Source organism: Eubalaena glacialis, chromosome 15 (genome assembly GCF_028564815.1).
Source record: "Eubalaena glacialis isolate mEubGla1 chromosome 15, mEubGla1.1.hap2.+ XY, whole genome shotgun sequence".
NCBI lineage: Eukaryota > Metazoa > Chordata > Mammalia > Artiodactyla > Balaenidae > Eubalaena > Eubalaena glacialis.
In genome coordinates this window covers 54,253,964-54,267,727 of record NC_083730.1, presented here as the reverse complement: position 1 = coordinate 54,267,727, position 13,764 = coordinate 54,253,964, and the positions used below count along the sequence as shown (strand labels likewise).

The 13,764-nt window shown below is 37.4% G+C and overlaps 1 long non-coding RNA gene across 1 annotated transcript in view; it reads right to left on the bottom strand.

The window, feature by feature from the left end:
- The window catches only part of LOC133075216 (uncharacterized), a 364,589-nt gene that overhangs the window by 18,318 nt on the left and 332,507 nt on the right, over nt 1–13,764 (bottom strand). Inside the window, exon 5 of the long non-coding RNA XR_009697330.1 lies at nt 1,438–1,583. This is a non-coding gene — a long non-coding RNA (uncharacterized LOC133075216). The remainder of the gene's footprint in view (nt 1–1,437; nt 1,584–13,764) is intronic.

Here is a 13,764-nt window from a genome sequence, read left to right as displayed (position 1 = left end):
GAAGTCCTCAATTCTCAGGGACTCCTGGAGCCACAGAGACAGGCCTAGTGACATTGCCTAGAATGTAGTAGATGCTCAATGCAAATTTATTGAACAAAGGCATCTAAAAAGACACAGTTAACAGCAAGAGAAGACCCCCGCAAACCCACCCAATCTGTTAAAATGGATGCTCTCATGCCTTGGGTCTCTTAGGACAAGGAAAAGATCCCTAAATTGCAAACTGCCTGCTCAGTGTTAGGTACTTAATTTATTATCTCATTTACTTACACAGCCATCCTGTGAGGTATTCAGAACACCATTTCACAGACAAGGAAATGGAAACACAGAGAAGTGGAGTCCTTCAGCCAGTAAGGGGCAAGGCCTCCATCCCAGCTTGGATCTGCCTCTCAACCATAATTTACTACCTTGTTTGAATTGTTACCTATAACTGAGCTCCTCCTCTTCTCCCCCCTGGACACCTATGCCCCTGCGTTGTTTTAACAGATGCCTGACTTCTCTGTTTCTAGTCTGCCCACCATCCCATTCATCATTTTTCAGGTTTTCCCTGAGTAATCTTTATCAAAACCAATGCAGATCACACCACTCCCTGCTAGAAACCTCAGCTGCCCCTCCTTGGTACAGCACCCAAAGCCCTCGGTGAGCTGACCCCAGTTTGCCCTTCCAGAGCCATCTCTGCCACATCCCACAGCACTGCCCATGCCCTGGCCCATTTCCGGTTCTCTAAACGTACCTTATGCTTTCTTCACGCCACTTCATCGGCTGCGAAGCTCTTCCTCCTCCTCTCAACCCGAGAAATATCACCCAGCCATCCACCACCACCCCATCACCAACACCACCTTCCTCCCCTACCATCAAGGTCCACTTTCGTCGTCTTATCTGTGATGTCTTCCTGAACTCACGTGAAACAGCCGCTGCATCAAATTCCCTCAACACAGCATATTTATTGGATGTATTAAGCTTAGTGTTCAGTAAGTTTTTTTCCTTCTAAACTTACAATTTCTATCTGTTAGGGATTTTGATTAATTTAGTCCCAATTCCTAGCATAGAGCCAGATACATAGACAAATTAATAGTGACAAACAAATGAGAGAAAACAGTCAATGCTCATGGACTGAGTTATCAGGTTAAATGGAGGTTAGAAACACTGTTTAAGAATTCTGAGAGTGTGCAATTTATTTTAAAATTATTTATGTTCATGAACATTTGCATTTGTGAAAAGTCTTGTGCCTAGAAGAGGTCAATTTCAGTAAAATGGAAATACACTTCTCTAGAACACCTCATTTCATCTCAGTTCCAGATGAATGAAGACATTATTTTAAACAATAATGTGCAATTTTAAAGAAATTCTAGGCCCTGGTCCACAGCATTGGTTCATAGGTGATCTCTAAATAACCAGAAAGATAGAGTTTACATACATATATATAAATTCTATGTATACCTTTTTGGCGGTCGTCTCAGTTAGCAATGTGGATTTATTGGGATGGTCCCACGCTGGAGTCAGGCAGGCTGAAGGACACGTGACCTGGGCTGACTGGCTCTTTGATGTCCACCTGCACATTGTGGCTTACGGCTCAGTTTCCTCTGCTATAGAAAGGACACAACATTGCCTATCACACAGGATGGTATTAAAGCAACACAATTAAAACCCTTGGGATTAAGATCCCATTAAATTTGAATATGGACAGGATCTCAGGTGAAGTTACCTTCGTACTATTCATAAAAGAAAAGGTTTAGAAAATCAAGAACCATATAAACCACATTGATGGGAGGAGGAGTGTGAAAATATCTAAGCAAATGAACTGTCTTTAAGCCACATCAAACATTAGAAAAGCATTTATTTGCATGTAGATGAATGATATGACTGCCTCTACCTGGAACTATTTTTCTCTTTCTCCTTTTTTCTAACTTTTACTTACACTTGAAGTCATGCCTTAACTGTCACAAGTCTCCACTGACCCTTAGATTAAGTGACTCATTCCTATTATATATTCTTAGACTACCCTACATCCTCCATTATTTTAATTGCTTGCTTACTATCTGTCTTCCATGCTAGGCAGCAAATTCCACAGGAACAGTAGCAACGATGTCCTTAGCACTTAGCACAGTCCCTGGCACACTGCCAAAAAATATTTATTAAGTGAATGTGTGAACGAATTGGTGATACACTAACTACAAATCACAGGTTTCTCTAAGAAACTTTTTCTGAACAAGTCACTAAATGGAAATAACATTCACTTCTTTAACTTTCTTTCTCCCTTTCTCCTTTCTTTCTTTCTTTCTTTCTTCCTTCCTTTCTAACAACTATTTATTAAATGCTTACTTTACATCAGCCTCTGTAAGGTAATAAAGTAGACACATTTCTCTGCCCAAAGCAACTCATTGCAACCTGTTCATGTGCATACAGAACCCCCATAATGCTTTGCAGCACTTATCAATTAACATATTGGTCTCCACAGCTAGGCTGTAAGCATCTAGAACTCAAAGTTGGGGTCTTGTTCATCTTAAATCACCAGAACCTTGCACAGTGAGTGGCACAGAGTAAGTACTTCATAATTGTACTGAGTGGTGAATATTTTAAATGATACAGTTCTTTGGAAACCAACTTGAAAAAATGAATTGTGTCCCTTAAAATACTTATATCCAGTAATTCCAATGTTGCCTAAGTAAATCATTCAAATTTAAACAAAAATATCTGTATAAAAATATTCATTATTTATAATAACAAAAACTGGAAACCAGCTAAATGTCCATCTGCAGAGAGAAGGTTAAATAATCTATAGTATACATGTCTGCATGTTGGGATATTGTCCAGGCTTTATAAGTGATTCTAAGAAAGAGCATAGGTAAATGATTATGAAATAATGTTAAACTAAAAAAAAAGTATTAAAGTTGTATTTTAAATGCCATATTTATCTGTTGCTTTTTTTTTTTTTAATAAAGCCAGCTAGTCATAGGAAACACAATACCTGAATGAAATATACCAAAATTTCATGTGTTTAGTGAATGATCAATGGGCATTTTGTCCTAATTTACTTATGCATAAGTAATTTCCACATTTTCTTAAATAAATATTTTCTCATTTCATAATAATATAAATAAATAATATCACTGAAGACTTCCATTTCCAGCCATTATGGAGTAACAGGAACCAAATTTTCCCCCTCCCGTTAAACTAATACAAAGCTAGACAAAATATATGAAATAACCTTTTTAGGTGACGCACAACAGGTACCATAGAGGATAATCCCTAGACAAGATAAATATATGAGGCAATCCCTATGAATGCCCCAGCTCACTGCCTGGAGAGAATTCCCAGGTCACAGCACAAGGAGACAGAACCTACATATCGCCTGAATAGCCCCCTGAGTTGAGGAAGCAGAGTTCAGAGTTTAGTTTAGCTTTCCTAGTAAAGTAACAGAGAGGAGGAAACTGCACAGAGGGAAAGAGTTTCTGAGAACTGCCAAGTTTCCCTTGAGTCTTTGATTGAGTTCTGATCTATGCATTTGTGTAAGAAAACTGCTAAGATTAAAGAAAGAAACACTGGAAAGAAGCAGATGGAAAAATTGCTAAAGCTCATACATAGCCTGGAATAGTTCATTTTCTAGATGAGAGAAAAGAGAGGAAAGATCTCCTATACCTGGGCATTTGGTAGAGTCCTTGGAAGCATATTGCCTCAGGAGTGGGCCAAATGATCTTCAGACTGAAAGTTGTTCCAAATCCACAAAATAGTGGCAAATTCTATAGCAAGCCTCAAAAGGATCAAGCCATTCCCAAGTGACTTAACTGCATTCCAGAACAAAGCATAATAATATTTAAAGGACTACACCTTTTCCAACCTCATGCAGTTTCACTCATTGTTATGAAATTAAGAACATCTGGCATCCAATAAAAAATTACTAGGTGCAAATCAAATAAAAGACATATAACTAGGAGATATATCAACAGAAACATACCCAAAGTGACACAGATGATAGACTTAATACACAAGAGTGTTAAAACAGCTATTATAAATATACTCCATGGTTTCAAAAATTAGGGGAAAGTATGAGAATGATAGGATGTAAATGGAAGATATAAGACCCAGATCAATATCATAGACATGGAAAAATAAATATCTAAGATGCAAAGATATACTCGATCAAATTAAGAAATTAGACACTGCAGAAGATATGATCAGTGAACTTGAAGACAAAGCAGTAGAATCTATCCAAAATGAAATTTAAAAGCTGGGGAAAGGGGCTTCCCTGGTGGCGCAGTGGTTAAGAATCTGCCTGCCAAAGCAGGGGACACAGGTTCGAGCCCTGGTCTGGGAAGATCCCACATGCCGCGGAGCAGCTGGGCCCGTGAGCCACAATTACTGAGCCTGCACGTCTGCAGCCTGTGCTCCGCAATAAGAGAGGTCGCGATGGTGAGAGGCCCGCGCACTGTGATGAAGAGTGGCCCCCACTTGCCACAACTAGAGAAAGCCCTCGCACAGAAACGAAGACCCAACACAGCCATAAATAAATAAATAAAAATAAAATAAAAAAAAAAGCTGGGGAAAGAAAATAAACAGAGCATCTGTGAGCTGTGAAATAACATCGAACTGCCTGATGTATATAGAATTTGAATTCCAGAAAGGTGTGGGGGTGATACAGAAAAGTAATAGTACTAAAAATTTTTCAAAAGTTTATCACCTTTTTGATCTTACAAAAAACTCAGGGAAACTGTTATGACATATGTCTGGACCACTATTCAGACCATAAGGAATAAAGAAGGCTCCTCTTCAGGGAACTTTATTTTCCCCCCTCCCCCAACCCCACAACTTCACAACTTTTTATTGAAAAAAAAATGTTCAAACCTATAGAAAAGTTGCAAAAATAATACAATTAATGCACATCTACTCTTTACCTAGATTCACCAATTGTTGTCATTCTGCCATAGTTGCTTTCTCTCTCTTCTACCCCCACCCCGCCCTCCCTCCCTCTCTCTCTGTATATATATATGGAAGTTACTGACATCATGATACATCACTCCTAGATACTGTACCTCTTAAAAAGAAAACCCTTTCTGTATATAACCATAATATAATTATCACACACAAAAAATTAAATTTAACATTGTTACAATATTTTTATTTAATAAACATTGCACATTCAAATTTCCCCACATTCAAGTTATCCCAATAATGTCCTTTATAGCTGAACACTTAGTTTTCTTATCTCTTTAGTCTTCTTTAATCTAGAATAAGTTCTTCAGCCTTTCTTTGTCTTTCACGACTTTAACATTTTTTGAAGAATACAGAACAGGTGTTTTGTAGAATGTCCCTCAATTTGGATTTGTCTGTTTATTTCCTCACTATTTGATTCAGGTTAAATATGTTTGGCAAGAGTACTGCATCATATTATGAGGCACATGATGTAAGTCTGTCCCATTGTTGGTGATTTTGATTATTTGGTTAAGATTATGTTTGCCAGATTTCTCCATTGTTAAGATACCATGTTCCCTTTGTAATTAGGAAATAATCTGTTTGGTGAAGTTTTGAGATTGTGTGAATATCTTATTCCCCAATGTGTCAGGGGTCCACAAAACTACCTCCAGTTTTGATATTTTGCTAGGAGGACTCACCAGATTCTGCAAAAATATACCAAACCAAATCAGCAAAGGGGGAAGGTGCATGGGGCAAAGTCCTAAGGAAAGTGACACAAGCTTCCAAGGGTCTTCTCCCAGCAACAAGTTGTGACAACACATGCAAAATGTTGTTACCAGGTGACACTCCTTAAAGACTCAGTGCACAAGGTTTTTATTGAAGGCGGGTCATGTAGGCACCCTCTGCATAGCATGTACCAAAATTCAAGAGTCCCAAAAGGAAAGCAGGTGTTCAACACATTGTTGTAAAAACAGTGTAGGCACAGTGAGCCTCTCTTATCCATTCTGGGAATGATGGGAACCCTCCTGAAGTCCAAGTTTCCAGATGCCAGCCAAGGGCCAAGCAGGCCTTTCTAAGGATAATAATCTTAGACCTACTGTGTTAACTCTTTTCAGCACACCCAACAAATTTTCACCCTCTGGTTCTGGCATCCACTGATGATCCTGGTTTAAGTTAATTATTATAATGGTGGTTGCAACGTGATGATTTCCTAACTGTCATTCTTTCTACTTTTATTAACTGGTATTCTTCTATAAAAAAGAGTTTATCTCTCTTGTCCCCACCAAATCATCATTTTATTGTATTATTTTAATTCAATGTGTAACGATCCATTACTGTCATCATTCTTTTTTGGTGTTCAAATTGTCCCACATTTGGCCAGTGGGAGCCCCTTCAAGTTGGCTCCTATGTCCTTTTGGCATATCCCAATGAGTCTGTGAGGACTTCCTTACTTTCTGGCACTGCAAGATGCTGCATGTGAGCATGGAAATTTTCCTCTACCAGATCTAGAATGGTGATTTCTCTAAGTTTTTTTTTTTTTTTTTTTTTTGGTAGAAGGAAATGGTATTTAGAAACCAAAGGTTATGTGTGCTTATTGCTACTGGAGGGCCATTGATTCTAAACCCATCCAGTGGACAGTTAGAAAGCATGATTTTAAAAAATCATTCTGTCATACTAATTCCAATTCAATAACACAGGGTTCTTCCTCCCTTTCCCTCAATTCGTATTTGTATTAGATTGAATAATATAAAATTTCCTTTTGATCTGACTTACTTCACTCAGTATATCAATCTCTAGGTCCATCCATGTTGGTGCAAATGACATTATTTCATTCTTTTCTATGGCTGAGTAGTATTCCATTGTGTATGTGTACCACATCTTCTTTATCCATTCCTCTGTTGATGGACATTTAGGTTGCTTTCATGTCCTGGCTATTGTAAATAGTGCTGCAATGAACATTGGGGTGCATGTATCTTTTTGAATTATGGTTTTCTCCGGGTATATGCCCAGGAATGGGATTGTTGGGTCATACGGTAGTGCTATTCTTAGTTTTTTAAGGAGCCTCCATACTGTTCTCCATAGTGGCTGTACCAAGTTACATTCCCACCAACTATGTAGGAGGGTTCCCTTTTCTCCACATCCTCCCCAGCATTTATTGTTTGTAGATTTTTTGATGGTGAATAATGCCATTTGCAGCAACATGGATAGACCTAGAGATTGTCATACTGAGTGAAGTAAGTCAGACACAGAAAGGCAAATATCATGATATTGTTTATATAGGGAATCTAAAAAAAAATGGGTACAAACGAACTTACAAAACAGAAGTAGAGTCACAGATGTAAAAAACAAACTTATGGTTATCAGGGGATAAGTGGGGGAGGGATAAATTGGGAGATTGGGACTGACATATATATACACACTACTGTATATAAAATAGATAACTAATAAGAACCTGCTGTATAGCACAGGGAACTCTACTCAGTACTCTGTAATGGCCTATAAGGGAAAAGAATCTTAAAAAAAAAAAAAAAGTGAATATATGTATATGTATAACTGATTCACTTTGTTGTACACCTGAAACTAACACAACATTGTAAATCAACTATACGCCAATAAAAATCTTAAAAAATAAAAAAAGAAATAAGAAATAAAATAAAATTTCCTTTTGGGGGTTAAGAACTATTGAATATCAGCAATTTCAAATGGTTCAACCTAATATATCCCTTCTCCCACAGTGAAGATATTGGTTCTCCTGGGCATCAGTTTTTTGCAATTCGTCTTGTTCTATATCCATTGTCAGAGTAGTTGTTTGGATCAGTTCCTATTTTCTTCTGAATATTTTTATTATCAGATTGATATAATTAGGTTCATTTGTTTCTCTTTGTAGTCAATTTTCATATTTTCCTACCTTTATTATTTAATTTTATTTTTAATATATAAAACATTAGCATGGTCAAAGTAAAATCATTATTTAAAAGTTAGAGAAGTCTCATTCTCTTTCCTATCCCTTTTACCTCATTCCCTCTCACTGTCTGTGCTTTACAATTTCATTAGTTTTTGGTTTATTTATTTTGTGTTTCTCTTTGCAAGAAAAAAGCATATTCATATATATTTTATAACATATATAACATTATGATATATGCCACATACCATACAATTCACCCTTTAAAAATATACAATTCATTGGTTTTTAGTATAATCACAGAGATGTGCAACTCTTATCACTATCTCACTTGAGAACATTTCTAACACCCCGAAAGGAATCCCATGTCATTTGCAGTCATTTCTCATTTCTCCTATCCCCATCCCCTGGAAACCTCTAATATACATTCTGTCTTTTATATAAATGGATCGCACAATGTGTGATCTTCTATCACATGCTTCTTTCACTTAACATGATGTTTTTAAGGCTCATCCACATTGCAGCGTATATCAATACTTCACTCTTTCTTATTGCCACATAACATGGCAATATGTATGGATATACCACATCTTGTTTATTCATCAGTTGATGACCATTTCAGATGCTTCAACTTCGGGGCTATTATAAATAATGTTGTACAAGTTTCATGTACAAGTTTCTGTGCAAACATGTTTTCAATTCTCTGGATATATATCTATGAGTGGAATTGCAAAATGGTAACTATACGTTCAACATTTTGAGGGGAAAGTTTTCCAAGGTGAGTGCACCATTTTATATTACCACTAGCCAAGAATAAGAGCTCCAATTTTTCTACATCCTTATGAACATTTGCTATCATCTGTCATTTATTTTAGGCATCCTAGTGGTGTGAAGTAATATCTCATTGTGGTTTGGGTTTGCATTTCCCTAACAGCTAATGATGTTGAGCATCTTTTCATGGGATTATGGTCATTTGTATATATACTTTTGGTGAAATGTCTATTCAAATCTTTTGCCCATCTTTAAATTTGGGGTATTTGTTTTTTTATTTGTACCATTTGTTGAAAAGACTGTTCTTTCTCTATGGATTGTTCTTCCAATTTTTTTTAAGAGAGATTAGAGATTCTTCAATAACTGATGAAAACAGAACCAAAGAAATACAATTATTTACATCTAATGTGGTAATTTAGAAAATAAAAATGCAAGACATCCCATTAAATTTGAATTTCAAATAAGCAATGAATAATTTTTTAGCATCAGTATATCCCAAATATTGCATGGACACTCTTATATTAAAAATTATTTGTTGTTTATCTGAAACTCAAATATAACTGGATGTCCTGTAGTTTATCTGGCAACCCTGTGTAATGTGTCTCCATTTTATGCACCAGGCTGCTGAGGCCTGAAGAAACCAGTTATACATTGCACAGAGATAACTGGAAATGTCACCATCATTGGAATGCTATTCCAGTATCTTGCATCATGCATCCAATGCTATGTGACCTTGAATCTGTTTGTCCCTGAATACTTGAGTTTCTCTTATTGCAAAATAGAACTCTTACTAGAGATAAGGAGAGCGAGTAATTGTACATAAGCCCTCTTTACACAGTGTCATATGTTTCCTATTTTAAAAAAAAAAAGAAAAACTATACTGTGATTTTGCGGTTTTTTTACACTCTCTTGACAGTTTTAGGGCCAGTTCTCCTCTTTCTTCTCCTATTCTATCTTTTTTAAAGGTAGGAAATTGAAAATTAACCAGCAGGCTTAGAGGACTGAGATGCAGTCCTGATATATTCTGTAATTGACATATATTCTGTTCAGGAGGAAAATCTCTCTTTGTCTTTCAAATCTGGGAAGAAATTTTTTGACAAGTTGACCAACATTCCCCTTCTCTCACAAGAGAGGACACACTATCCATTAGACTCCAAGTAGACCTGCATCCGTGCCCTTCAGATCTGATGTGGGCTATGAACCAGGTAGCAGAGGCTGCTTGGTAGACCAGGAAGCCACACTGAAGCAAGCTGTGAAAGCTTCTCTTTGTATATTAGGTTCTATGTCAGAATTGTGGTGGAGACCTTGACCTCTATGGGTTGAAACCAGAAAGGTTCCTGTGCCTACTTTGTAAAATCCATTGATTTAATAGATAGCACCACTGTACATTCATGAATGTTCTACTATTTTCTCCATTAAACAGACATGTTCAAAGATTCACAGATTGCTGCGTGACTCTCTGTAACAAATCTGTTTGGTCTTTTTGGAGGGCAAAACTTAAGTGCTACAGAAATGAGACATTTATGATTTTCCTATAAAATCTTTAAATAACAACAAATCTGAATGTCCTCCTTTTTTTGATGATTTCTTAAGATTTCAGAGCAAACCTTTTATGTACAGAAAAGGTCTGAATATGTATTCTCTCTTAGCACTTGATAAAATTCTTTCTTCATAGCCTTTCCCCCTAGGAAAATTTCAAGAAAAACTGATTCTTCTACAAGTTTTTACATAATCCATTCATGTAGCATTCAAGCATGATTGTGAGATGTTTACAGGTCTCAGGTCCCCCTGGAAAAATCCTGATAATGATTATAATAAAACTTAGTAAATTTTAATGAAAGGAGCCAAAGTAATAAATAATCCCAAGAATTTAGAATTCACAGGGTTGGGACTACTTGAAATTTTTACATGAACATCTATCTAGTCACCTGAAAAATAAACATACTGTTTCTTTGATTACTTCGAGAGCATTTTGTGTGAAGAGTCGGTCTTTTAGAACTCCTTTAGGGTCTGAGATTTTTTTCAAAAGAAAAAAATTTTAGTTTCTTCTGATTAGAAACTATAAATTTTAAATATGGGTAAAGGGTAAGTTTCTCAAATGACTAATTCTAGTTTAAATTTTGAAATTGTAAGTTTAATTGCCATTGCACCTACTTTTACTTCTATTTCTTAAAACATAATGTAGATTGCTCTACAAAAATTGTTTCCTGCAATGAATACATTACCAGTGAAATCATTAAGAAGCAAAAGCCTCACAGAATAGGTGTTATTATTCTCGTTTTATAAGGAGACTCTGAAAAACTGTGTCATTTCCAAGGGTCCACAGCTGATATTTTAACCAAGGTCATCAGCTTTGATTTCAACTACACACAACATTAGAAGAAACATTATTTGTAACCAATATTGGCTTAAATTAGCGTTAGCAAGATTAACAACTTTGGCTTTGATAGCTTTGGTGTGGTTGATATTAATGTCAATAATAAATAAGGAGAATGTTGATTTTGAAGGAAGCCTGGGACTTTGAAAGCAATAAAGACTTTGGCATGAAGGAAGGCTCCTTTTTGAAGGACACGTTTACAAGAGGCATGGCAGTTAGTTGATATTCTGAATTGTTGCCAGGACGATCACATACTCAGGGGTGTGTGGATGAGGATCCGTTTCTCCCAGCAGCCAGGGCTCAGACACCCCAGACTGTGGTTATCTCTGTCCTTGATGTTACAGCCTCTGGGGTCAGGAGTCCAGCCTGGAAACAGCTCCTCAATTACCCATTTACAGGAGGCTCTCAGTGTAGCACCCTTGACATGCCCAGATTTCATGTCATCTTCCCTTTGATCTATAACAGTGTTTGAGCTTTGTCGAAACACAGGAGTCAGTGGGGATGGATCTCTTCAGACTACTATAAAAGCCAAACTAATTAAGTCATTCAACCCTTCATAAAAATCACCCATGATGGTAATTTGGTCTTCACTTAGCTGAATAAAATCAAGAGGAATTCTGGTACAACTAGGAAGCTACATCCAACATCTAAATTAAGTACCTATCACCTCTTTCTCTCTCTTTACTTCTACTTTTAAAATATGCTTAGAGGTTGGGAAGCTTTTAGATCAAAGTATACAAAAGAACCATTAACTATTTCTCAGTGTCGATTCTGCTCCACATGAGCCTAAAGGTGTACAGTAAATCCAGAGCAGGGGTGGCCCCTTATTCAGGCTTTGTCTGGAGAATTCTAACTCGGCCCTCAGGATTCTGGTCCTCGTTCTGCCTCATCACATACCCACTCCGGGCTCCACTTTCTTTCTCTGTTAAATGAAGGAATTGGATGAAATAATAGAGCTCTAGATCATTTCCCACTCCTAGATTCTATGATTTCCGAATGACTACTGGGAAAATAGCTTCCCACTTTTACTGAAGCTCTCCTCCTATCACTTACGCTCAAGGTGTGTTTGAAGGTGGGGGAGTAGAAGGTGAGGAAGGGGGCCAGGAAGGTGAGAATAAAGTTCAAGGTCAATGAAAGCCCAGGCTGTGGTTTCCTGTCTGTTCTGAAAATAGGGTTTTCCCAAGCTTCAGAGCCAGAGTCTTACTTGTTCCTCTATTAGGGATAACAATCAGCATAACTAACAATGGGTGTGCACCATACAATCAAAAAGACCCAGTGGTATTTGGCAACAAATGTTTCATAAAGGGACTGTTGGCTCCCTTTTGTCTGTGGTTAGGTACAGATGAAAAATGGAAAAGTCAATTAAAATGATCCTAGAAGCTCTCCATTACTTAAAAAAAGTAAAAATAACCCCAGACTACACAATGCATTTCAAGACACTAACTAGTAGCTGTTAGTGTTTTCAGATGTTTACTGAACACTGTGAGATGAGATGGTTGTTTACAGAACTTCCTCATTCCAGAGGGTTCTGTGCTACCTAAGCAGCTTGACTATCCCCTATGTGCAAAGGATGTGCTTTTTGAGCACACAAAAGAGCAGTCCCTCCAGTGTCTCCCATGTGGTACCGTGTAGGAGGGAAACTCAGTCTTAGCCAAACCACTGTCCCACAATGAAGGGCCTTCCATGACCTAGAGGAGAATGAGTCAAGTGGTATCAATTCCATGAGAACAGCTGTATATATAGCAGAAATCAGAGGACTGAGAAGACAGGGCCTGGATCAGGAGCCTGTATTAATGCTGAGTGCCTACTATATGCCAGAACTATTCCTTGGGACTAGGAATCAATGGGGGAACAAGGTCAAAGGGTCCCAGCCCTTAATGGAACTTAAAGTTTAGCAAAGGAGGCAGATTTTAAGGGACTAGGTCCAAGCTATGATTTCCTGGCCATGCAGATATCCGGATTTCCCAAGCTTCAGAGATAGTTGGCATTAAAATCATGACAAGTGCAATGAGGGTGAAGTACAAGGTGAAAAGGAAGACAGATTGGTCAATTTTCAGTGGCATGAGACCTCAAACAACATCCATTTTCAGGGCCTCAGAGGGATTCATAGAACTCTCAGGGTAAATAATAGGAATAAGTGTTGCCACTTTCTGGGTCTCAGTGATATACTAGTGACCAAGTACTTGTCATACATTATCTTATTTAAAACAGGGGTCAGACACTGGACTCTCCACTTTGGAAAGGTTGAGGATCCATAAACTAGGGTATAGGGAAGGTAGAGTTTGGATACAGAGCATGCTTTCATTTGCAAGAAAAGAAAGACTCAGTGGGGTGAAGTGTAACTGATTTGTCTTAGTATTAAGCTCAGAGTGTGACCTCATTCTCTTTGCTCTCCTCTCCCAATACAGCTTCTTGGCCAGACATGGTATCACTGGGGCTTGAGTGTGGGGACTGTGTAATTTCACTAATGTCAAGATACTTTTGTAACCCACTGTGTAAAGAGTTAAATGCAAGTATTCAAATTCCCACTAAATATGGATTTTCTTGGACCACTAACAAAGCAGCTCAGTAGACTAAGCAAAGATTTAGTTTTAAGAGACCTAAAAATAGTGTGCCACTAGTATCTTTGTCCAATAACATTGATAATTAACAACAAATTAAAAGTAGAAATTCATTTGTGGGGTATTTATGAGTACCCATGCAAAGCTATTCTTCAGCATAAACCCCTGTTTCCCATTTTTGTTTCTTCAACATATTCTAATGACAGGAAAAATTAAAAATGAAAACAAATATAAAAATACTTATG